The sequence below is a fragment of the Carcharodon carcharias genome, chromosome 8 (genome assembly GCF_017639515.1).
Source record: "Carcharodon carcharias isolate sCarCar2 chromosome 8, sCarCar2.pri, whole genome shotgun sequence".
Lineage (NCBI taxonomy): Eukaryota > Metazoa > Chordata > Chondrichthyes > Lamniformes > Lamnidae > Carcharodon > Carcharodon carcharias.
The window spans coordinates 70088508-70114775 of record NC_054474.1 but is presented as its reverse complement, the minus strand read 5'-3'; the positions used below and the strand labels follow the sequence as shown (position 1 = coordinate 70114775).

At 45.6% G+C, this 26268-nt stretch overlaps 1 protein-coding gene across 3 annotated transcripts in view; it reads right to left on the bottom strand.

Moving 5' to 3' along the window:
* The window catches only part of n4bp3 (NEDD4 binding protein 3), a 121088-nt gene extending 95156 nt beyond the window's left edge, over nt 1-25932 (bottom strand). For 2 of the 3 annotated variants that reach the window (XM_041193893.1, XM_041193892.1), the window contains exon 1: nt 25765-25932. The gene's annotated coding sequence lies outside the window, so the exon portion shown is untranslated. Of the gene's footprint in view, nt 1-4303; nt 4405-25764 lie in introns of all 3 variants that reach the window. The other variant, XM_041193894.1, reaches the window with a different exon arrangement.
* Between the last annotated feature and the right edge of the window lie 336 nt (nt 25933-26268).

Sequence of the window (26268 nt, the reverse complement as noted above, 5' to 3'; positions counted from 1 at the left end):
CAACCCTGACATTGTCATCAAACCCGCTGACAAGGGTGGTGCTGTTGTTGTCTGGCGCACTGACCTCTACCTCGCGGAGGCTGAGCGTCAACTCGCAGACACTTCCTCCTACCTCTCCCTGGACCATGACCCCACCACTGAACATCAAGCCATTGTTTCCAGGACTGTCACTGACCTCATCTCCTCTGGGAATCTTCCTCCCACAGCTTCCAACCTGATAGTCGCCCAACCTTGGACGGCCCGCTTCTACCTCCTACCCAAAATCCACAAACAGAACTGTCCTGGTAGACCGATCGTGTCAGCTTGCTCCTGCCCCACGGAACTCATTTCTCGTTATCTTGACTCCCTTCTCTCTCCCCTTGTCCAGTCCCTCCCCACCTACATCCGTGATTCCTCTGACACCTTACGTCACATCAACAATTTCCAGTTCCCTGGCCCCAACCGCTTCCTCTTCACCATGGACGTCCAATCCCTCTACACCTCCATCCCCCACCAGGATGGTCTGAGGGCCCTTAGCTTCTTCCTCGAACAGAGGCCCGAACAATCTCCATCCACCACTACTCTCCTCCGTCTGGCTGAACTTGTTCTCACACTGAACAATTTCTCCTTCAACTCCTCTCACTTCCTCCAAATAAAAGGTGTGGCTATGGGTACCCGCATGGGCCCCAGCTATGCCTGTCTCTTTATGGGGTATGTGGAACATTCCTTGTTCCAGTCCTACTCCGGCCCCCTTCCACAACTCTTTCTCCGGTACATCAATGATTACTTCGGTGCTGCTTCATGCTCTTGTCGGGACTTGGAAAAATTTATTAATTTTGCTTCCAATCTCCACCCCTCCATCATTTTCACGTGGTCCATCTCTGACACTTCCCTTCCCTTCCTTGACCTCTCTGTCTCAATTTCTGGTGAAAGACTGTCCACCAATATCCATTACAAGCCTACCGACTCCCACAGCTTCCTCGACTATAGCTCCTCACACCCCGCTTCCTGTAAGGACTCCATCCCATTCTCTCAGTTCCTTTGCCTCCGTCGCATCTGTTCCGATGATGCCACCTTCAAAAATATTTCCTCTGACATGTCCTCCTTCTTCCTTAACCGAGGTTTTCCACCCACGGTCGTTGACAGGGCCCTCAACCGTGTCCGGCCCATCTCCCGCGCATCCGCCCTCACGCCTTCTCCTCCCTCCCAGAAACATGATAGGGTCCCCCTTGTCCTCACTTATCACCCCACCAGCCTCCACATTCAAAGCATCATCCTCCGCCATCTCCAGCATGATGCCACCACCAAACACATCTTCCCTTCACCCCCGTCGGCATTCCGTAGGGATCGTTCCCTCAGGGACACCCTGGTCCACTCCTCCATCACCCCCTACTCTTCAACCCCCACCTATGGCACCTCCCCATGCCCACGCAAAAGATGTAACACCTGCCCCTTCTCTTCCTCTCTCCTCACCGTCCAAGGGCCCAAACACTCCTTTCAAGTGAAGCAGCATTTCACTTGCATTTCCCCCAACTTAGTCTACTTTTTTCGTTGCTCCCAATGCGGTCTCCTCTACATTGGAGAGACCAAACATAAACTGGGCGACCGCTTTGCAGAACACCTGCAGTCTGTCCGCAAGAATGACCCAAACCTCCCTGTTGCTTGCTATTTTAACACTCCACCCTGCTCTCTTGCCCACATGTCTGTCCTTGGCCTGCTGCATTGTTCCAGTGAAGCCCAACGCAAACTGGAGGAACAGCACCTCATCTTTCGACTAGGCACTTTACAGCCTTCCGGACTGAATATTGAATTCAACAACTTTAGGTCTTGAGCTCCCTCCTCCATCCCCACCCCCTTTCTGTTTCTTCCCCCTTCCTTTTTTTTTCTCCAATAATTTATATAGATTTTTCTTTTCCCACCTATTTCCATTATTTTTAAATCTTTTATGCTCCCCCACCCCTACTAGAGCTATACCTTGAGTGCCCTACTATCCATTCTTAATTAGCACATTTGTTTAGATAATATCACCAACTTCAAAACCTCTGTGTTCTTTTGTGACATCTTTTGATGATCTGCTCCTATCATAACAAACCCCCCCCCACGTCTCTCCCCTCTCTCTCTCTCCCCCACCCCCCCCAAAAACCTTAAACCAGCTTATATTTCCCTCTCCTTGTAAAGAAAGATCAGTTCTGTTGAAGGGTCATGAGGACTCGATACGTCAACTCTTCTTCTCCGCCGATGTTGCCAGACCTGCTGAGTTTTTCCAGGTAATTCTGTTTTTGTTTTGGATTTCCAGCATCCGCAGTTTTTTGTTTTTATCTACAGTTTAGAAGAGTTGCCCAAGATTGCAAGGCACTTAAGAAAAAGGTGGAATAACTTCAACACAGGCCAATCACATGATAAAGCTTTACAGAATCCTGATTTTTCATTTTTACGAATTATTTCATCATTTGTACTTTGTCTGTGGGCCTCCTATTCATTCACTCCCAGTCATGCTTTAAATGCTGCTGCTCCTATTGGGAATCCCTTTCAACTTGGAGTAGGAACAGCAGACCATAAAGCAGGAATGCCAAAGAAGCATAGTACCTACCTGCTTATATCTTCACACTGGAGATCACAGATACACTTACCGGCGTCTGGCCAGGAAGGAGAGACTAAAGAAAATGCTAGGATTAATCTTTTCCTGACTCCGTGACAAACTCTTGCCACAATGATGTATGGAGGTCCCCTCTTGTTATAACTTCTATCTACTGCATAAACAGCACTATAGACAGATTTCCTTTCCATCAACATGCCGTCATTCATAGACGCTTCTGTACAACCCAAACAACTCCAATCCACACCTGAAGAAAGCTGTTCCCAAATCTTAACTGAACACAGAACACTGCAATGTGCATCCAAAGTGTCAGTTGATGTCAAGCACTCATCATTCTGTATACCAGTATTGTAAGTACAACTCTGTACCCCTAACCCAGTGCTCCACCTACTGGCATGGGCATTTGAGAGGATTGGTGGGAGGGCATATATTCACTCTTATCCTAAAGAAATAGTTTCAACGTCATGCCCCTGGCATCTGATGCTGGTTCCGCATGACAACTGTGGGAATATGTGGGAAAGCAGATCCATCAATGTCAATGAGTTGGCGACGCTCAGAGGTGTATTTCTGTATCCAAGCTCTGTCATAGAGGCCAAGGTGAAACATTTTCTCTCCCATCAAACACAAAGGAGTATGGCTTTCAAATTTGGCAGGGGTTCAGATCAACTGCCCATAGCATCCCACCTGGATTTGCCCTTCCAATTAGACCAGTGGAAATTAACTGTACATCAGGCAGTTTTCCAGTCCTGATAAAGTTCAAAGTTACCCACAGGACTCCATTGTAACAGAGCACCCCTAGAAAGAACAGACTTCCCTTAGGCTTCTGCTACTGATCTATCAGAGTGGCATGCAGAAGCCATCCATTAGAGAATGGCAGATATGGGCAGTGGGTTCATCCAACCACACACCATGTGTTGCAGCTTGCTGGAAACTGTGGAGGCAGCATTTAAAACAGTAAACATTTTAATTTTAAAAGCAAGACCCATCTGACTGGAGGCTCTTCAGCTGAGGAGTTAGTTATCACAACAATTCCTTCCTTCTTGGCTCCACATATCACCCAGAGCTTTCTGACTCACTCACGAATGCCTCCAACCCAGATGGTAATCTCTGGGCTGGTAGATGGGAAGTCCCTCAAAATGAGGCAGATGGCTGCCAGGCTTCATGATTTGTGTGTCCTCAGGGTGAGGCCAAACCTAGAGCCACTGGTCTTTGAACAGAGAGGAAGAGTTGCCCTGGGTAAGGGGAGTTGGAGTTGGGGGCGGGGGGTGGTGGTGTTCTGAAGCCAGGATGTTGCTCTCTCTCATGCTTTCTCTCCTTTAGTTACTTTAAATTGATGTCCCCCGGTTAATGGCCTCTCGGTTAAGGGAAATATTCCTACAAATCCACACTATCTAGGCCTATTATCAATTTGTACACCTCAATTAAATCTCCTCAGCCTCCCATATTCCAAAGAATATCTGAACTTTCCTCAGTTATGATTTAAGAAAGAGCGGGTCATGACAGCATGTGCGATGAAGTAAAGCCAGGGCCAAAGGGCCTGGCTCCCTGTCCTCAGTCACATTTAGGAGGAGAGATTGAGAATAAAAGAGCAAGTATATCGCTCAATGGAGGGGCGACATGAGGGTTTTATGAAAGCTTGCTTAAAAGAGCAATGTAAGGCATGAGGGGATGAGAATCAAAACCAGCAGATGTGACCCTGAACCCACAGCTGTCACCTGCCATCCTTACCTGCTCCTCTCCAACCTCAGGAGTGCCAATGTTTGCTTCTCATGGAGGAGATGAGACTCATCAACTGTTGCTAATCTCCAACTGTTGTTATGCACCATATCCTTAATGAAAGAGTACATAAAATGAGAATACTCCGGTATAATTAGCCCACACCTTGGCAGACACTAATCCTGCCTTGCTCAAATTCCACCCAGAGCAGAAAATCTTCCCTATGGACTCCCCTTTCTCCACTCAGACCCAAACCACAAGCCTCATTCTCCAGCTTGGTACATTAACATTTAATATAAATTTGGGATTAGGGAGATGTGGTAAAAGTAATTCATCTCCTGCTGTCAGGAAGCAGATTTTCCTCAAGGTCAATTAAGATTTCCTGAACCCTAGTGTTCTCCAGCATTATCAGAAACTCATCACTGACCAACAGTGAGGTACATAACAGCAGTATCACTGCTCTCCGTACAAACTCTCTGTTGTCAGCTTCTCAAAAGCCAGCATGAAGCAAAATGCTAATTAGCGCCTGCTCTGAAAAGGGGCATGGAAATAAAGGAACCTGCTGCTGCATCTTTTCTCCTGAAAAGACATATCCTCTTCCACCCCAACCTCCACAATTGCCCCTCCCCATCAAAACTGTCCAAAAAAAAAACCTTCTAATATTTGCACAAAGCCTTCCAACTGAACTGTGACTATCAGTAAGCACTGTCATAATGAGATGTAGAGCTCTTTGGAACTGTGAGGCTATCAGCCACTTCCTACAGAAAAGGAAGGGGGTACCCAGACCATTGTCACACTCTGGCTGTGTTCAATTACATAGCACACTGCCTGTTCATCCCCTCCATCTCAGTTTGAGCAACAAATCAAATGAAAATAAAAACTCACCTTTACTTTTGCAAAATACACACAAACTGTCTGTTCTTTCAGTTGGCAAATTGCTGACTCCTACAGTCATCAGGACATACAGACTAGGAAGAGTCCAATTCCCAGATTTTTGTACGCTTACCTTATTGCTACAGGCTGTAACACTTGACGGAGGGATGGCGAGTGGGATTTGTGTGGGATGGTGGGGGAATTAAATCATCCAGGACTTTGAAGCCAGGCTATGGCCCAGTAACCTCTGCTAAAAATGTGTACAGGTTGCATGAGACTAGATTGGGCTTGGTAGTGATGCCTGCCACAGTCAAACAGCCTACCAATCATCCAAACATTTAATAAGGAATAAATAGCTAGCTACCTTGGCAAGGTGCTAAAGGCCTTCAGCACATGAATAGTTGAGGTCCCTGCATGACTTGGCTCCTTTGATGGGGTGTGGAGGGACTGTGGGGGCACACCACAACAGATACCCTATAGAGTTTTTACTGGTCTGTATCATTCAATCAAATGCTTTATAATGTAAATTCTGACAATTCACAAGTAGTCCATCTCAGCCTTCTCTTTTCCCAATCATTTTCCCTCGCCCCCTTCTATACATGTCCCAAATAACCAACATGTAGAAATGTTAAGTGGTAGGCCTCCTGCATTCTTTTATTCATTCATGGGATGTGGGCTTCACTGGCTAGGGCAGCATTTATTGCCCATCTTTAGTTGTCCTTGAGAAGGTGGTGGTGAGCTGCTTTCTTGAACCATTGCAGTCCATGTGGTATAGGTACACCCACAGTGCTGTTAGGGACGGAGTTCCAGGATTTTGACCCAGCAACAATGAAGGAACAGCGATATATTTCCAAGTCAGGATGGTGAGTGACTTGAGGGGAACTTCCAGGTGGTGGTGTTCCGATGTGTCTGCTACCCTTGTCCTTCTAGATGGCAATGGTTGTGGGTTTGGAAGGCGCTGTCTAAGGAGCCTTGGTGAGCTCCTGTAGTGCATCTTTTAGATGGTACACACTGCTGCTACTGTGCGTCAATGGCGGAGTGTGAATGTTTGTGAATGTGGTGCCAATCAAGTGGGCTGCTTTGTCTTGGACAGTGCCGAGCTTCTTGAGTGTTGTATGAGCTGCACTCATCCAGGCAAGTAGAGAGCATTCCATCACACGCCTGACTTGTGCCTTGTAGATGATGGACAGGCTTGGGGTGTCAGGAGGTGAGTTACTCACTGCAGGATTCCTAGCCTCTGACCTGCTCTTATCGCCACGGTATTTATACGGCTAGTCTAGTTCAGTTTCTGGTCAATGGTAACCCCCAGGATGTTGATAGTGGGGGGGGGGTTCAGTGATGGTAATGCCATTGAACATCAAGGGGGCGGGGTGTGGTTAGATTTTCTCTTGTTGGAGATGGTCATTGCGTGGCGTGAATGTTACTTGCCATTTGTCAGCCCAAGCCTGGATATTGTCCAGGTCTTGCAGCATTTGGACATGGACTACTTCAGCATCTGTGGAGTCACGAATGCTGCTGAACATTGTGCAATCATCAGCGAACATCCCCACTTCTGACCTTAGGATGGTCATTGATGAAGCAGCTGAAGATGGTTGGGCCTAGGACACTACCCTGAGGAACTCCTGCAGTGATGTCCTAGAGCTGAGATGACTGACCTCCAACAACCACAACCATTTTCCTTTGTGCTAGGTATGACTCCAGCCAGCAGAGAGTTTTCCCCCTGATTCCCATTGACTCCAGTTTTGCTAGGGCTCCTTGATGCCACACTCAGTCAAATGCTGCTGATGTCAAGGGCAGTCACTCTCACCTCAACTATGGAGTTCAGCTCTTTAGCCCATGTTTGAAGCAAAGCTGTAATGAAGTCAGGAGCTGAGTGGCCCTGGCAGAACCCAAACTGGGCATCAATAAGCAGGTTATTGCTAAGCAAGTGCTGCTTGTTAGCACTGTTGGTGACCCCTTCCATTATTTTACTGATGGTTGGAGTAGAGTGATGGGGCAGTAATTGGCCAGTTGGACTTGTCCTGCTTTTTGTGTACAGGACATACCTGGGCAATTTTCCACATTTCCGGGTGGATGCCAGTGTTGTAGCTGTACTGGAACAGCTTGGCTAGGGGCGTGGCAAGTTCTGGAGCACAAGTTTTCAGTACTATTGCCAGAATATTGTCAGGGCCCATAGCCTTTTCAGCAGCCAGTGCTTTCAGCCGTTTCTTGATATCACATGGAGTGAATCGAATTGGCTGAAGACTGGCATCTGTGATGCTGGGGACATCCGGAGGAGGCTGAGATGGATCATTCGCTCGGCACTTCTGGGTGAAGATTGCAGCAAATACTTCAGTCTTATCTTTTGCACTGATGTGCTGGGCTCCCCCATCATTGAGGATTGGGAGACTTGTGCAGCCTCCTCCAGCGAGTTGTTTAATTGTCCACCGCCATTCACAACTGGATGTGGCAGGACTGTCGAGCTTAGATCTGATCCATTGGTTGTGGAATCGCTTAGCCCTGACTATCACTTGCTGCTTATGCTGTTTGATACCTCATTTTTAGGTATGCCTGGTGCTTCTCCTGGCATGCCCTCCTGCACTCTTCATTAACTAGGGTTGATCCCCTGGCTTGATGGTAATGGTAAAGTGGGGGATATGCCGGGCCATAAGGTTACAGATTGCGTTCGAGTATAATTCTGCTCTGCTACTGGCCCACAGCACCTTGTGAATACCCAGTCTTGAGTTGCTAGATCTGTCTGAAATCCATCCCATTCAGCACGATGGTAGGGCCACACATCATAATGGAGGGTTTCCTCAATTGAAGGCAGGACTTTGTCTCCACAACAACTGTGTGGTGATCACTCCTATCGATACTGTCATGGACAGATGCATCTGCAACAGGCAGGTTGGTGACGGTGAGGTCAATTATGTTTTTGCCTCTTATTGGTTCCCTCACCACCTGCTGCAGACCCAATCTAGCAGCTATGTCTTTCAGGACTCAGCCAGCTCGGTCAGTAATGGTGTTACCGAGCCACTCTTTGTGATGAACATTGAAGTCCTCCACCCAGAGCACATTCTGTGCCCTTGCTATTCTCAGTGCTTCCTCCAATGGTGTCCAACATGGAGGAGCACTGATCCATCAACCAAGGGAGGGTAGTACGTGGTAATTAGTAGGTTTCCTTGCCCATGTTTAACCTGATGCCATGAGACTTCAGTGGTCCATATCGATGTTGAGGACTCCCAGGAAAAATTCCCTCCTGTCTGTATAGCACTGTGCCGCCACCTCTGCTGGGTCTGTCCTGCCGGAGGGACAGGACATACCCAGGGATGGTGATGGTGTTTGAGACGTTATCTGTAAGGTATGATTCCATGAGGATGACTATGTCAGGCTGTTGCTTGACTAGTCTGTGAGACAGCTCTCCCAATTTTGACACTAGCCCCCAGATGTTAGTAAGGAGGACTTTGCAGGGTCGACAGGACTGAGTTTGCTGTTGTCATTTCTGGTGCCTGGGTTGATGCCGGATGGTCTGCCTTCTTGTTTATAAAAGATCCAAGTCGTCTCTTGGCCATTTCTGCAGTGCGTCAGTTCAGCGTTCATACGATTGTCAGGCTGATGAAGTATCTTCATGTCAACAGAGTGACAGTCAGCAGTATCAGACTCACAGCTTATCAAAATTGCTCGTAATATAAGGCAGTCCAGGGACTCCAATGATCCACTTGCTCTGCAACTCTGTCCAATGCTGCCACTCAGGACCAGCTTTTTTTAAAAAATTCTTTCATGGGATATGGGTGTCACTGGCTAGGCCAGCATTTATTGCCCATCCCAAATTGCTCTTGAGAAGGGGGTGGTGAGCTGCCTTCTTGAACTGTTGTGTCTACAAGGTGTAGGTACACCCACAGTGCTGTTAGGGAGCGTCCAGGCTATTGTCCATTACCTTGATCAGAGACTGTTTTCTTCAGTGCTCTTTAAAGACTATTGGCGGGGGTAAATCTTCCAAGAAAGGTAATCCTTTCTGAGAGAGTATTGGAGACTTGAGCATCAATTGGTAAAGGTTATTTTGCAAATAACCTAGTTATGCTGCACAAGAAATTAAAACTGCCCTATTTTCAGCTAAAGCTAATTCCCAATTTGTAGTATGGCTTATTTAATTAATCCCATTGTGCTCCAGTTTAGTTTCCAGCAAAAAGATATCCCATTGTGGTTAAAAGTTTGATTTTAAATTGGCTACTTGCATGCGTCAACATCCAGTTTCTCCAATTTACCTCCTGGGCCCCAGAATCCATGTCAACACCACATATCCTGTGGGTGACCTACATCCAAGCCTCCCACCATGGCAATGCCTGCAACCCTTCCCTTCCCACCTGGCTGGCTTCATTGCGGGAGGTGGCATATCCTAGTCCTCCGCAATTTTCATGGGGTCAGGCCAGCTTTTCAAAGAGTCATGGCTCACGGCACCTCAGAGGTGTCGCAAATGATAGTCTGCAGGCTGGATTTTCATCTTCGAGGCGGGTGTACTCTTAAAAGGCATTCCTGAAAATGGGAAGGGGAATAGGATGGAGAATTCTGGAATCAGGTCCTGGCAGCCATTTTCACCTTCCCACTGACTCTCCCCAATTCCATGAAAATCCAGCCCAAGGAATCCATCCTGAGGATTTATTTTTCAGTTGCAGGCTAAATCTGAAAGGCAAGAATAGCAAACCATCCCCACCCATCACTGCCCAATCTCAACTTCCAATTGGTGAATTAGTACCACCCCAATGCATCTCTTTCAAATTAAATTCAAGAATTTTCTTCCTTAAGTAAAACATTAAAAGTGCCAGATGTCCTTGGTATATGGAGTTGCCTTTTTAAACAGCCCTTTGTAAACAGACATCCTATGACATCATTTTGTAAAGAATTGGTACTCAGTTGTTCTTTAAAAGTTAGCCTAAAAAAAGTTCAGAAAAGCCAATGGAAACAAACGTTGCATCTACTATAATGTAAACCAGTGGGAATAATCATAGAAAACATGCTACAAATTTCTCAGACAGCCCCTGGAATTATGAGTTCAGATGGGTGTTAAGTTTTCTTATAAACTCCAAGAGACAACATCTCTTTTAAATTTAACGCTGCTTCCCCATTGCAGGGACAACAAGAGTTTGTGATGTAGTTGACTACAAACTACAAGAGGGACATACGTTTAAAATAAACGATTTTCAAATAAAGCTGTAGTCTCCAAAGGGGAGAACTTCTTTTTTCAGAATATGTAAGCTTCAGGTGAAAGGTGAGCCTCAGTAAAATGAGACCAAAAGATCTCTGCTGACCAAGATCAGGAAGGGTCAGTTGGAATTTCTTGGCCACGCAATAAGAAATCAGGATTTAGAAAGTCTGATTCTGATGTGAAAGATCAATGATAGACAAAGAATGATCTTTTTAAAGAGCCTCAGAAACTAGATGAATGTACCACCAATGAAGATGCTCCACATCTCCAGAATAAGATTAACATGGAGATCTGTGGTTGCCAATGCCCTCTTTAATCATTGGTACCTGAAGAGAGGGAAGCTTCAGTGCTTGGGGATTGTAATAACACAGGCAGCGTGAACTGATCAGTGTGGTTAGAGAGGGTGACATGAACCAGAAAAAGGCAATTAGAGTTAAAACACAATTATATCTGAAGAACCAGATTTTAGACAGAAAAGGATTCCTATCACTGGAACAAGTGGAAACATGGACATCATTACTCATTCTCAGGCATGCAAGAGCTACTACAAAGAGACAAGATGCTCAATTAGAAATAGGGATTATAAACCTTCTGCAAATTATTCCCTGCCAATAGATTCACAATGATGGCTTTACTTACACTTCCTAAAGATAAGTGATGTGCCTTTATGAGGTGGGTCTCAGGTTTAAATGCAGCTTCCGTTTAACAGCTCATCTGAAAGATAACATTTCCAACAGTGCTGCACTCCCTCAGTACTGCACTGGTTGTGTTAGCCTAGATCTTGTTTCTGGAATGGGAAAGGCCCCACAACTGGCTGACCCAGAGATGCAATTGCTACCATTGAGCCACACTGATAGAGAGACAGGGAGAAAGAAAGCGCGCGAGTGAGGGCAAGAGAAAGAACAACTGAATGGGGAAGGTTACTGCTCCCAATTGTATTAACTTTCTTTTGAAAATGAAGTGATTTGGCAGCTTGATTGGTATGGGTGCAAAGGTTGGAATTCAGAAATTGGCAGGTTATGGTCCTGCTGGCACAAGAGAAAGGGCATTTACGTGTAGCTAAATGGGTATCAGATGCTCCTATTTGTAACTGATTAAATAAAAATGAGTAATATATACTGTTGTTGGGCATGTGATCTCAGTATTCATTGCATACTGCACATATGCAAATTTTAAAAACTGTGTTTGTTGGTAAAACGCATTGAATGTCACGAGTGCTTTACCTCCTTGGTTACTGAATAGTCGTTAATGTTTAAGTAAATATACATGTAAAGCTCATCTGTATAGTGTAAATACATACAAGGCATTTTCTGCTAAAGTTAATGTATATGACTAAAATGGTGTTCCCATAGCCACACCTGTGGCTATGATAACTGATTTCTACTGGACAATATTGGTTGAGTACAGCTTTACAGAGGCTGGCAAGAGCCCCTCAATCAATGGGTGGGAATCAGATAGCTTTCCTATTAAATCTGGAGTCAGGCAGGGCTGCCCTCTCTCCCCTGTTCTTTTCATGTGTTGCATAGAACCCTTTGCCGAGTCCATCAGGAAGATCCAGGCATAAGAGGAGTGATGATCCCAGGTAGTGGAGGCACTCAGATCAAAGTCTCCCTGTACATGGATGATGTCGCCGTTTTCTGCTCGGATCCGCTGTAGGTGCACAGACTGATCCAGATCTGCGAACAGTTTGAACTGGCCTCGGGAGCCAAGGTAAATCGTGGGAAGAGCGAGGCCATGTTCTTTGGGAAATGGGCTGACCGATCCTTTGTCCCCTTCACTGTCAGGGCTGATGGCCTGAAGGTGCTGGGTTTATGGTTCGGAGGGACCAGGGCACGCGTTAGAAACTGGAAGGAACGAGTGTCTATGGTGAAAAGGAAACTGGGCATGTGGGAGCGACGCTCCCTCTCCATTGCGGTTAAGAACCTGGTCATCAGGTGTGAGGCACTCTCGCTGTTGCTGTACGTGGTGCAGGTCTGGCCCATTCCACACTCCTATGTGGTGGCGATCACCCGAGCCATCTTCCGCTTTATCTGGAGGTCGAAAATGGATCGTGTCCGCAGGGACATGATGTACAAGCCTCTAGATAAAGGGGGAAAAAAAGTGCCCAACATCGCCCTCATACTGATGGCCACCTTTGTGTGTGGCTGCATCAAGCGGTGCGTAGACCCTCAGTATGCAAACACCAAGTGTCACTACATGCTGAGGTTCTACCTGTCCCCGGTGTTGCGAAGGATGGGTCTGGCCACGATGCCGCGGAACGCTCCAAGTAGTTGGACCGTGCCGTACCACCTGTCCCTCGTGGGAAAATTTATGCAGAGAAACACCTTTGACCACAAGTCCATCAGGCAGTGGTCGGCACGTAACGTCTTAAAGGCCCTGGGGGAAAAGGAGAGGGTGGATCCTGTGGGATGGTTCCCTGAGCAGACTGACAAAGTCACTTGGCAGAATTCCTCATCACCAGAACTTTCCAACAAACACCAAGACGTAGCTTGGCTGGTGGTGAGAAAGGCCCTCCCTGTAAGATCCTTCCTACACGCCAGGAGTCTCACACCCTCTGCACGTTGCCCTCGAGGTGGCTGTGGTGGGGAAGAGACCATTGTTCACCTCCTTGTAGATTGTGTCTTTGCGAAGAAGGTCTGGAGAGAGATGCAGTGGTTTCTGTTGAGGTTCATCCCGAGCAGTTCTATGACACAGGACTCTGTGCTCTACGGGCTGTTCCCAGGGGGACACACCAAGACAAACATCAACTGCAGCTGGAGGATCATCAACTCGGTGAAAGACGCTCTTTGGTCTGCCCGAAACCTGTTGGTTTTCCAGCGCAAAGAGTTGTCCTCGACCAAGTGTTGCAGACTGGCACATTCCAAGGTCCAGGACTACGTGCTGAGGGACACAGTTAAGCTTGGGGCAGCCGCCGCAAAGCCGCAATGGGGAAGGGTTGCTACCTAAGACCTTTCTGCCACAGTGCACTGGGGGGCTGGGAACTATAAAGAGCCCCTCAGGCTGTACAGATTAAAATGAATGTCTGCAAATGATTGTAATATTCATTGTTTGTTCTGATACACCTTGTGATTCATGTTGTAAAAGTTGAACCTGATTGTATTTTTGTAATGGTGATTTGAAATGGTTCGAAATGTTTTTGAAGATTTATGAATAAATTATATTTTTGCAAAAAAAAGGCAAGAGCCCCTCAGACAGCACGGCCTCCCAGTCCTTCCTGTCCTCACAGAGGTCTTAGGCGACAGTACACGGGAGAGTCTGGACAAAGCGCTAACTCCTGACGAACTGACTGAGGCCCTTGAGTCCTACGAGAAGAGTAAAACTCCCGGAAGTGATGGCTTGCCGGCGGAGTTGTTTTCGGCTCTGTGGGACTGGATGGGCCCAGACCTGCTAGAAGTGTACGAGAGTATGCTCCTGGCCGGCAGCATTTCAGAATCCATGAGGAAAGGCATTATCACCCTCATCTACAAGCACAAGGGGGAAAGGGAGGAAATTAGAAATTGGCGACCCATTTCACTGTTGAATGTGGACTATAAGATTCTGTCCAAGGTCATCGCCAATCGGGTCAAACCCGCTCGGGAATTGGTGATTCACCCTGACCAGACCTGCATTGTGCCAGGCAGGAAAATCTCTGACAGCCTCGTGCTGCTCAGGGATACGATTGCCTATGTACAGGACAGAGGTGTGGATATCTGCCTCATCAGCCTGGATCAGGAGAAGGCCTTTGACAGAATATCGCACACCTACATGGTGGATGTGCTCTCCAAAATGGGGTTTGGGGAGGGAATTCGCAATTGGATCCAACTGCTCTATGCTAACATCAGTAGCGCAATCTCAATCAATGGGTGGGAATCAGATAGCTTTCCTATTAAATCTGGAGTCAGGCAGGGCTGCCCTCTCTCCCCTGTCCTGTTTGTGTGTTGCATAGAACCCTTTGCTGAGTCCATCAGGAAGGATCTGGGCATAAGAGGAGTGACGATTCCAGGCAGTGGAGGAACTCAGGTCAAAGCCTCCCTGTACATGGATGATGTCGTCGTCTTCTGCTCGGATCCGCTGTCGGTGCACAGACTGATCCACATCTGCGAACAGTTCGAACTGGCCTTGGGAGCCAAGGTAAATCGTGGGAAGAGCGAGGCCATGTTCTTTGGGAACTGGGCTGACCGATCCTTTGTCCCCTTCATTGTCAGGGCTGATGGCCTGAAGGTGCTGGGTTTATGGTTCGGAGGGACCAGGGCATGCATCAGAAACTGGAAGGAGCGAGTGTCTATGGTGAAAAGGAAACTGGACATGTGGGAGCGACGCTCCCTCTCCATTGCGGTTAAGAACCTGGTCATCAGGTGTGAAGCACTCTCGCTGTTGCTGTACGTGGCGCAGGTCTGGCCCATTCCACACTCCTGTGTGGTGGCGATCACCCGAGCCATCTTCCGCTTTATCTGGAGGTCGAAAATGGATCGTGTCCGCAGGGACATGATGTACAAGCCTCTAGATAAAGGGGGAAAAAAAGTGCCCAACATGGCCCTCATACTGATGACCACCTTTGTGTGTGGCTGCATCAAGCGGTGCGTAGACCCTCAGTATGCAAATACCAAGTGTCACTACATGCTGAGGTTCTACCTGTCCCCAGTGTTACGAAGGATGGGTCTGGCCACGATGCCGCGGAACGCTCCAAGTAGTTGGACCGTGCCGTACCACCTGTCCCTCGTGGGAAAATTTATGCAGAGAAACACCTTTGACCACAAGTCCATCAGGCAGTGGTCGGCACGCAACGTCTTAAAGGCCCTGGGGGAAAAGGAGAGGGTGGATCCTGTGGGATGGTTCCCTGAGCAGACTGACAAAGTCATTTGGCAGAATGCCTTATCGCCAGAACTTTCCAACAAGCACCAAGACGTAGCTTGGCTGGTGGTGAGAAAGGCCCTCCCTGTAAGATCCTTCCTACACGCCAGGAGTCTCACACCCTCTGCACGTTGCCCTCGAGGTGGCTGTGGCGGGGAAGAGACCGTTGTTCACCTCCTTGTAGATTGTGTCTTTGCGAAGAAGGTCTGGAGAGAGATGCAGTGGTTTCTGTCGAGGTTCATCCTGAGCAGTTCTGTGACACAGGACGCTGTGCTCTACGGGCTGTTCCCAGGGACACACACCGAGACAAACATCAACTGCAGCTGGAGGATCATCAACTCGGTGAAAGACGCTCTTTGGTCTGCCCGAAACTTGTTGGTTTTCCAGCGCAAAGAGTTGTCCCCGACCGAGTGTTGCAGACTGGCACATTCCAAGGTCCAGGACTACGTGCTGAGGGACACAGTTAAGCTTGGGGCAGCCGCCACAAAGCCGCAATGGGGAAGGGTCGCTGCCTAAGACCTTTCTGCCACAGTGCACTGGTGGGCTGGGAATTGTAAAGAGCCCCTCAGGCTGTACAGATTAAAATGAATGTCTGCAAATGATTGTAATATTCATTGTTTGTTTGATACACCTTGTGATTCATGTTGTAAAAGTTGAACCTGATTGTATTTTTGTAATGGTGATTTTGAAATGGTTCGAAATGTTTTTGAAGACTTAAGAATAAAATACATTTTTGCAAAAAAGGCAAGAGCCCCTCAGGCTGTACAGCTTAAAATGAATGTCTGCCAATGATTGTAATTTTCATTGTTTGTACTGATACATCTTGTGATTCATGTTGTAAAAGTTGAACCTGATCGTATTTTTGTAATGGTGATTTTGAAATGGTTTGAAATGTTGTTGAAGATTTATGAATAAAGTATATTTTTGCAAAAAAAAATCTTCCAATACCTAAGTGGCCATTCTTCACATGCAACCTCACACAGAATATCACCGGGCTATTCAAATACAGAGGTTTGGCTGCAATACCCTCAGTGGTCAGTGGATGGTAATTTGTATTACTGAATTAACAAAGAAAAGCTAACTGGGATGCCCATACTGATACAATGAATAACATTATGTAACGAAGGGTCATGAGGACTCGAAACGTCAACTCTTTTCTTCTCCGCCGATGCTGCCAGACCTGCTGAGTTTTTCCAGGTAATTCTGTTTTTGTTATGTAACTCAGCACTGATTAGGAACAGAGATTGGAAGTTCTGGCCTCTATGGCATCATACCACACCATGCACTAAGCAACTGGAACCTCACTGAAATTCCAGTATGGTTGCTCATACTATTAGAAAGCTACAGCACTATACTGAGCTACAGATTCACCAGCTTTGCAGTGATTTACAAGTCCCTGTAGATGACTCAAAATTATAAACATAACCAGTATTCAAGCACAACACAAACCAAAGACATATACCCACTGGAGAGGGCATCGGGATATTTATTCATCAGGTGGGAACCATCAAATGTCACAAACACTCTAAAGAGCACGACTCTGCTCGATTCTGGCTTTGACCACTCAAAATGTTGTATGTGGTGGGCCTTGTAGAGAAGAAAACAGGAATAAAAGCAAGAATGACTGGAACACTAATGGGACAGAAAATTTGACTTCTCAAACAAAATAAATTGGTTTTGTCTTTGCAGTGCCCGTGAAAGTACGAACTGTTCATTTGTGTCTGTCAGCTTTTTTTTCACATTCAAGGTAAAGAATGCCAACGCTGTTAAAGTCTAGGATATATTTTTCCATAGAATTTTCTGAAGTCTATCAAATTCTGAACATGTCCCATAGGCATTTAACAGATTACCATTCTTATGGCATGAAATGCCATAGCTTAGCATGGAGGAGGGCATGAGGGGGCAGGGGTTATTTGGGGATTTCCTTAGCATTGGGGGCATGAGGGGCCATAGAAGTTGTTTGGGGGGCTTAGTTTGGCATACAGGGCATGAGGGGCAATAAGGTGGCACAGATAGGGCATGGGGAATGTATGAAGGATGAGGGGGAGTGAAGAGTAAGGGCTGAAGGGCCTTTTCGTTTTTATTTTGACTGGGTTGAAATCCCACAGTGCCAAGGAAGGCCTTGTAAACAATCCGCCTCCGCTCCCAGTAGTCCCTTTGGATGCCTCCAAACTGTTTCCCAGGTCAGCAGGCCCGCCGGCAGCCCCTGGCCAAAACGAGAATCCTGTCCTTGCTGACGCTTTCTCCCAAGGCATGTGGGCCGAGCTGTGAATTTTCCCAACTTCTGCTACCCGCCTCGAGGGCAAGAATCCAGCCCTATATCTTCGAAAGCAACTGACACATGTTTTGGGGAAACTCTGATAAGATCACAAGGTAATTACAGAGAACGAAGATTACTTAGCCCATCTAAGCTCATCGATCTAGAAACGCCCCGCAGCTCCTTCTCTAACGTTTTATCGAATTGGTTCTGAAATGATTCCAGAGTTTCTGCCTCCACGAGCCGACTCAAGGGGCAGGATTTTACATCCCACAGGCAGGTGTGTGCCCGACCCAATGGGGCATAAAATCACGCATGATGATGTTGGGCAAGCGCCCCGATGTCATCGTGCATAATTAAGATGCCTATTAACGCCCTTAAATCATGAAAAGCTATTTTTCGCTGCCATCCAACCTTACAGTTGGCAGATGGCGAATCGGCCAGGTGGCCTTTGGATTTTTTGTGAATCCTCATTCATGGGCGGGATGAGAAACCAGCAGTAATTTTTTTAAAAATAAAAATTTTTACACATCATTTTAAACATGTCCCTGTTCATGTGGCTGAGTTGTATGTGGGGACACGTTTCTCTCATTTTTAAAATCTTTATTTTTGTGTACAATTCTTCAGCTCCCTGCCTTCAGGAAGATTTCAGTGCGTGCTCCCCCAAGCACGCACAGACTTTTGTGCTCGCCCTCCTCCCGCTCCCCCCACTGCCGCGGCAGCGCTGAGCACCTCAGTGCACCTTTCACGCTGGCTACCCGTTAATTGGCCAATCAGTGTGAAATCGCAGTCGGGGGCCGATTGCGCGCGGTGGACCGTTTCCCAACCGCTCCAGGGCCCACCCAACACGCCCGCCTGACAACCGGAAAATCCTGCCCAAGGGTTCATTTCACATGGCACTTGGCATGAAGAATTTCTCTGATATCTGACCCAAGTTTACCCACTTCTGGTTGGAACCAGTGTTCCCTTGTCCTGCTCTTGTAACTTAATGTATTTTTCTGGATTTACCTTTTGTACACCATTTATAGCCTTCATACATGAAGCCAGAAATCAGCACTCTGATGCCTCAACTGAAAACCACAGTTTCTGCAGACTGTCCTTATGACTCAGAACTTTGATGCTAGCGTCTGTCTTTACAGCAACATTTGAACATCTCCTTAGTGTTCTAGTGGCCAGAAATGGACACATTTTTCCGAGTTGGCTTGACCAGAGCCTCGTACAGTTTGTTAATGGTTTCCTCTGCCTTGTATTCTAGTGTTTATGTTATGTAGTTAAACATTCTATTAGTCAAGTGTTACTCAACATTGGTGGGAATTGTTGAACATCATGTCTGCCAAGGATGTTTTCAATTTCATCCTTAGCTATTCAACAGCAGTAAACAGTGCCCATGTTGTTCATAAATAAAAACAGAAAATGCTGCTAAAACTCAACAGGTCTGGCTGCATCTGTGGAGAGAGAAACAGTTAATGTTTCGAGTACGTATGACTCTTCTTGAAGAAGAGTCATATGGACCGGAAATGTTAACTCTGTTTTTTTCTCCACAGATGCTGCCAGATCTGCTGAGTTTTTCCAACATTTTCTGTTTCTTTTTCAGTTTTCCAGCATCCACACTATTTTTCTTTTAGCCCATATTGTTCAGGTGTGCTGCACTGGGTGTCACCCTTGGTTCAGTGTTAGTACTCTTGCCTCAGAATCAGAGACTTGAGCACATAATCAAGGCTAGTACTTCAGTGCAGTACTGAAGGAATGCTGCACCACTGGCGGTATCAGTTTTCAGATTAAGATATTTAACTGAGGTCCCCATCTGTCCTCTCAGATAAAGGTAAAAGACCCCACAGCAATATTGGAAGAGCAGTCCTCTGGCCAACATTTATCCCTTCAACCAAAACATAAAACAGATAACCTGGTCATTTATTTCATTGCTGTTTGTGAGACCGTGTTGTGTGCAAATTTCCTACTACAATGGAAATACTTTAGAAGTATTTAAGTGGCCGTAAAGTGCTTTGGAACAATGCTAGATTGCAATCGCCTGTTAATCCAACCAAATTGCATCAAGTTTCTCAATTCAAGACATTGATTTAAATTAGAAGCAGCAGTGGGCCCAGTACAGGACATCCCATTCAGTGCTTCCTACCCTTAACCCCAAAATGATTCTAACAAGTACTATTGTATTCTTGCGGTCTTATGACACAGTGGTATCCATACCTCTGGACCAGAAGCGCTGGGTTCAAGTCCAATTTCAGGACCTGATAGCCACAGAAGGTGTGTCATAACGCAGCCAAACATGTTGATTGTCAATCTGTAAATCCTTCTGATACGCCAATGGCAGATGGTAACAGTGGGAGAGTTTCCTGGTCAGCTAGCTGCAGAAGGCAATGGCACACTACTGTCATACCTTGCCAAGCATAATCATGGATCAATCACAGAAGTCCATGGTCACCAATACCCTTTCAGGGCTTGGTAACTGGAGGGAGAGAGAGAGAGAGATAGAGAGACCATATTCTATCTTTCATCCCATTACTTATCCATTATCCAGAGTGTCTACGGTTTTGACCTCAACATTCCTATGTGACTTTACCTTAGTGAAGATCACAAGTCTTATAAAATACATCAGTGGTGCAAACTGCCAAAATCTGCTTAAGAAAAACAAACTCAAACAAGTATAGTAATGCTTGTCCCAGATTTAGAATTATCAAGAGCTGAGTGCTAGCAGTGAACAGCAAGTACACCTGTCAAAAGAACAGAAAGGAAAATATAGGTCATAGCTATATAAGCCCATAGTGTCCATACTGCACTGAAAACCAGCTTTCCCCTTAGTGTACGAGATATATTATGCCAATTTCCACAAAGAATCTGCCTAAATATAGACTCTCTAATGTTAAAAATAACAAAGCCCCAGGGAAATGGACACCACACTATGGAAGGAGAGATTGGTGGGGGGGGGGGCCTTAAGAACATAAGAAATAGGTGCAGGAGTAAGCCATTTGGCCCAGCTCTGTCATTCAATAAGGGTTATAGCTGATCATCTACCACACCTTATGGCACCATCCCCATACCCTTGATTCCCTAAGTATCCAAAAAGCTATTGATTTCTGTCTCAATGACTGAGCATCCACACCTCTCTTGGGTAGTGAACGCCAAAGATTCAAAACCATTTGAGTAAAGAAATTTCCCCTTATGTCAGTCCTAAATAGCAGAACCCTTTATACGAGACCATGACTTCTAGTTCTAGACCCTACCCATTCCACAAACCAGAAGAAACATCCTTCCAGCATCTATTCCAACCAACACCTTGGGAATTTTTTATGTTTCAGTGCAATTGTTCTTCTGAACTGTAGAAAATATAGGCCTAGTCTACTCAATCATTTCCACCCCCATGTATTTATGCAGAATCTTTAACATAGTAAAAGTTCACAAGGCCCTTCAGAGGAGAGCTATCAAACAAAATTTGACACCATGTAAGGAGAAGGACACATAAGGAAGACTGCCATCCTAAAGCTTGGTCATAGAGGAAGGTTGTAAGGAATGCCTTGACGAAAAAAGGTGAAGGAAGAGGGGTTAGGAGGAAGTTCTAGAGCTTAGTGCATTGGCAACTGAAGGTACAGCTGCCAATGCTGGAGCAATTAATATGTTGAATACTGAAGAGGCCAGAATTGGAAGAGTGCAGAGATCTCAGAGCATGGTGGGGGCTGGGGGACATTAGAGATAGGGAGGCATGATGCCATAGAGGGATTTGAAAACAAGGATGAGAATATTTAAAAGTCAAGACATTCCTTAACTAATCTAGGCCAATCTAGGTCAGTGAGCATGAGGATGATAGAATGGGACTTGATGCAAGTTAGGACACAGGCAACAGAATTTTGGATGACTTCAAGTTTGCAGAGGGAGGAACATTGTAGACCCAGCCATGAGTGCATTGGAATAGTTAGGTCTAAAGGTAGCAATGGATGAGTGTTTCAGTAGCAAACTAGATAAGGCAGGGGCAGAGTTGGATAATTTTATAGAGGTGGAATCGGTTGGACATAGTGATGGCATAGGTGTGCTTAGAAGCTTATCGCAGGGTCAAATATTGCCAACGTGCTGTCAAACTGCATATACCTATAAATATTCATAACTGATTAAGTGCCTTACTTAACACTTTTGGAACTTGGTCCCTATGAAATGCTCTCTAAATGGTTTCCCCATTTTCTTACTGCCCATCCATTGTCTTCAATATTCTCTTCCCTTGGCCTCCAAATGTGCTCCAGAAAGCCCAATTTGTCCAAAACTCTGCCCAAATTCTATCCCACGTTTAAAACCTCATCCGGTCTTCATATCATCATTAGGCTTAGAAAATCCTAATTTGACAAATTTCTTCAGTCTTATGTCCTCTTTCACCATTCAGTTCTCTGATTCTTGCCTTCTGCAATTCTCTTTTCCCTTTATCCTGGGCGCATATTAAGCCTTGTTGATCCCACTCCCTGGAACTCTCTCACTAAAAACACTCCACCTCTGAAAATCTCTTAAAACCTGCCTCTTTAAACAGTCCCACTACAGTTTGGCATTTATTCGTCTCCACCTCCCTTCCACCACACCCCACCCTACTTCCCCATAGGCATAGGATGTTGCTCTATATTGAAAAGGTGGTAAATAAATACAAGTCCTTAGTATTAGGAAATTGGATGAAAGTGTAAGATAAGACCATTAGTGTGCCACAAAGGGTCTTCTAAGAGGTTCAGAAAGTCTGATGGATAAATCAATTTGTGTAGAAGAATGAATACATTATATAATGACCATTTCCTCCACTTCACACATACACACCATTTAAATCTTACCCATTAGATTACAGCGTACAATACACTTTATAATAATCTGTGGCCATCACCACCAAAACACAAATCAGAGAGAACAGAGAATGAGACACATAAACTGATCAAGTATCCCTATTGCACTAGTCAACTTCCAGTGACTCACAAGGATGGAGTCCAATGGCCTGGACAGGTCATATTTTGTACATTCTATTTTTTGTTTCTCAAAATTCTCAGAAGAGACAAAGAGACTACAAGAAGAGATTGCAGTGAATTTGGAAAGAAAAGCTCAAGAAATCTATAATCCAAATATGCCAAGCTCAGAGAGACTTATCAAGACAGGCTGAGACTCGCTTCAGAGTACTGTTAACGGCAGTTCAATCGTTCACTGTCCACTATCTGTTACTGACTTACTCACTGCCTGCCAATTTCTAAAATGTTACTGTTCAAAACACAAGCCTGAGAAGTGTTTACATAGCAGCGGTCAGTCACAAAAAGCTACACTATAGACAAAACCAGCACCGTCCCTATTCATCAACCTCCTCTTCATGTTCCATTACAAAGATCACTATCACAGAGACTGGAGCCATTAATGTCTTTAGCCTATCGTCACTAAGTGTAGACCGTACAAGTCTGAAACAAGTCAGTAATGCTCTGTGACCTTTTGGTTCTTGTACAGAGTAAAGAGAATTGCTGGATCAATATTTTCACTAAATTTTTTCAGGGAGACCTATTTTCCTACTAAAATTAGGTTACTGTGACCTGCAATTAGCACCGCAGTCGCAAAATTATTTTAGAAGAAATTGGCCCAAGGGAAAAAATTGTATATCATTGACAATTAAGGTGCCTTGTCATTGGCAAAATAATTCTTAAAGTTTATGGTGGGTTATGAAACAATGGAACTTTCTTACTCTATTATAGTCTCTTTCTACCTCCCAAAAGTGAATACTGAAACTGAATCAGCATTCGACAGCTGTCAGTCACCCTCTGACACCTCACTCATCTGGAATAACAACTCCCAGAGTGTCACACACACCTGGTGAATAAACAACAACTTTAGGAAGGAGGAAACTGAATAAACAGGTCACTTACATAAAACAGTTAAATCCAAGTGCTATCCGGCATCATCAGTTCCTGAAGGGGTATACTTCCTCTCTGTACTCTGCCACTACCATTAGCTTTTATTCAAACCATTTAAGATATTTATTTTCTAAAGACAAATCTAGAATGGCAGATTGTGGGCTGCTGACTTTTGGTCCAGGGAATTCAAGTGAGCTAACAAATTGCATGAGAAATAGGTCTAGATGCTGGTCTTTCTTATTAACTTCCTAGGGACCAACCGTACAGTCTTCATCAGATTTAAATCTGGCAACATGCAATGAACGCATAGCCACCAAGGTGAACAAGTCTGCCCAAGATTGTCTGTGGTTAGCTTCTGGGCTCTTTAAACAGATTCTGCAGCTGTTCCCAAAGCTCACTTCACTCCAAATTTATTGTGGTATGGAGGAATCACCAAACTGATATCTAAAACAATGGAGAGCACTTGTGCCAAGCAGGAATGAGCACACTGTTGGATGGCAAAGAGGGGATCCAATACTTACTCACAGTGCCAGCATTCACATAACTTGCTCTTTGCTTGATCAATAAAAGGTTGATAAAAGGAAAATGTGCACAATTTTCCATCCCAATGATTTTCACTCCATCCTAGCCAAAGTTTAAACTTGTTTATATTGGAACACTGATTTCAGTACTAAAGTTCCTAGTTTATTCAGACAGGGGGAAGGCAGTGATTTATTGGTTTTGTCACTGGACTAGTATTCCAGGGACCCAGGATAGTGCTCTCGGGACCCAGATTCAAAACCCACCACAAGCAGATGGTGAAATTTGTTTCAATAAAAATCTGGAATTAAGGTCTGCTGATGTCCATGAAACCATTGTCGATTGTTATAAAAACCCATCTGGTTCACTAATGTCCTTTAGGGAAGGAAATCTGCCGTCCTTACCTGGCCTGGCCTACATGTGACTCCAGGCCCACAACAATGTGGTTGACTCTTACATGCCCTCTAAATTAAAGCAATTAGGGATGGGCGCAATAAATGCTGGCCTTGCCTGTGACGTCCACATCCCATGAACAAATAAAAAAAGGGATGAACTATAAAGAAATGATCTCCCACCTAAATCTTCACTGAGCCTGCTTAACTTTTTATGAAAATCATTGCAAAAATGTAACTGCACCACTTCCACACTTTAAAACATCGTTTCTGCATTTCCCTGGCTCCACAATGCATTGCCTCCCCTTTATAAGACCACACACACTCAATAAGCACAAAAGTAGCTCAACATGCTATTCTTCACAGGCAAGGGGCAAAGAGGAATTCATCCTTGGAGGGAATCCAATCCTGGTCGAGCCCAATATCTGTCAACATGGATTCTCCAGAAAGAATCACTGACTAGCAATCCAAAGCAGGAACCTCCTCCTATCACCAAAACTGGCTGCCAGGCCTCAGCTGCTGCCCCAGCTAAGGTCAACTAAGATAAAAACAAAATACTGCAGATGCTGGAAATCTGAAAAAACAAATATAGCTGGAAAAACTCAGCAGGTCTGACAGCATCTGTGGAGAGGACTACAGTTAACGTTTCGAGTCCGTATGACTCTTCATCAGAACAGATCAACTAAGGCCAGTCTTAAATTGCACAAATACTCACACTAGTGGTGCCAGTCCCTTTCAGGCAGGTCACTACAGCAAGGTGAAAGTCAACTGGCAGGGAATCACCAAGGCCAACTCTTTACTGTTGGACAACAGGCTGCTGTACAAGTGCCATTTGTAAGAAGCCAGCATCACTGCCATGGGCCTTGGGCAACATTGAGCTGTTTTCATCCCAAGAGCAAACCTTCATTATCATACTGGGTTGGAAACAAAACAATCTCCAACTGTAATATCCAGCTTCACCAATTAAAAAGCACGTTTAACATATAGGATTGTGCAGGATTTTATAAAACTCTGGTGCAGTCAGGACAATAACAGTACAACCTCCCATCATTGCCCCCGCCCCTCTCATCAACAAAGCTGCTATTTTAACAGTAACCTGTTCATAATGTGAAAGCTGACGTGAGTTCCACTTCTCCCTCTGTTTCCCCTTACCCCGAAACAAATGCACTGAGGGTCAGGGTCTTGCCTTTCTCTTCGGGATAGTGGGAGATCCCAGTTTTAAAGTGCTAGCACAGGTCAGTCTCCATCGTGGCTCACTGACTTGGACAAGTGCCTTGTGTAAAGTGCACGCTTTAATGTGTGAGGCAGGCACACGGGACCACCTAGAGAGCGCGGTAACTTGAGGCTAACCAGTCACATTTAATAAAACCAACTCTTAACTCGCCAACTATTTCTAAACCCACGGCATACCCCAACTGACAGTCCCAGACGAGAAACACATTCTTTTACAAGTCCACACAAGCTCCACAATCACAGCAGCAAAATTACCACAAGGACACAGAACAATGCCCTCCCCATACAGAGAATGCAGTCCTTTCGCCCACCGATCTCACCATATTTCCCTGGCATTCAGTGTCCGTTTGCAGCGAGGTTGCGGCTGGCTGATGCTCCGCAGACTGTCCTCTCCCAGTTTGGATGCAACTCGCTCGGGTTGACTGCACTCCTCTCTGTGAAGGTTAGAGCTGAATACACTCAGTGAAAGACACTGCTGACTAGCCCGCTCTTACTCTGACACACTGTGAAGGCGCAGCCAGCCCGAATCTCACTTTTATCAATGCAATAGCGAGCTGGAACGGGGCAGCTGCAAAAGAGGGACTGGACATTTCAAACAGCACGGGGGTGGATCCTTAAAGAAACAGGATCCTAACTCCGCCTAATCGGAGTAGACAACCTGCTCATTACCAGGCAGAGATCCTTACTGAGGCACGACACTTAACCGTGTACAGACCACACAGCTTGTGTCACCACCACCTCCTCAAGGGCAGTTAGGGATGAGCAATAAATGCTGGCCTAGCCAGCGATGCTCACACTCCGTAAATGAATTTTTAAAAAGCGAA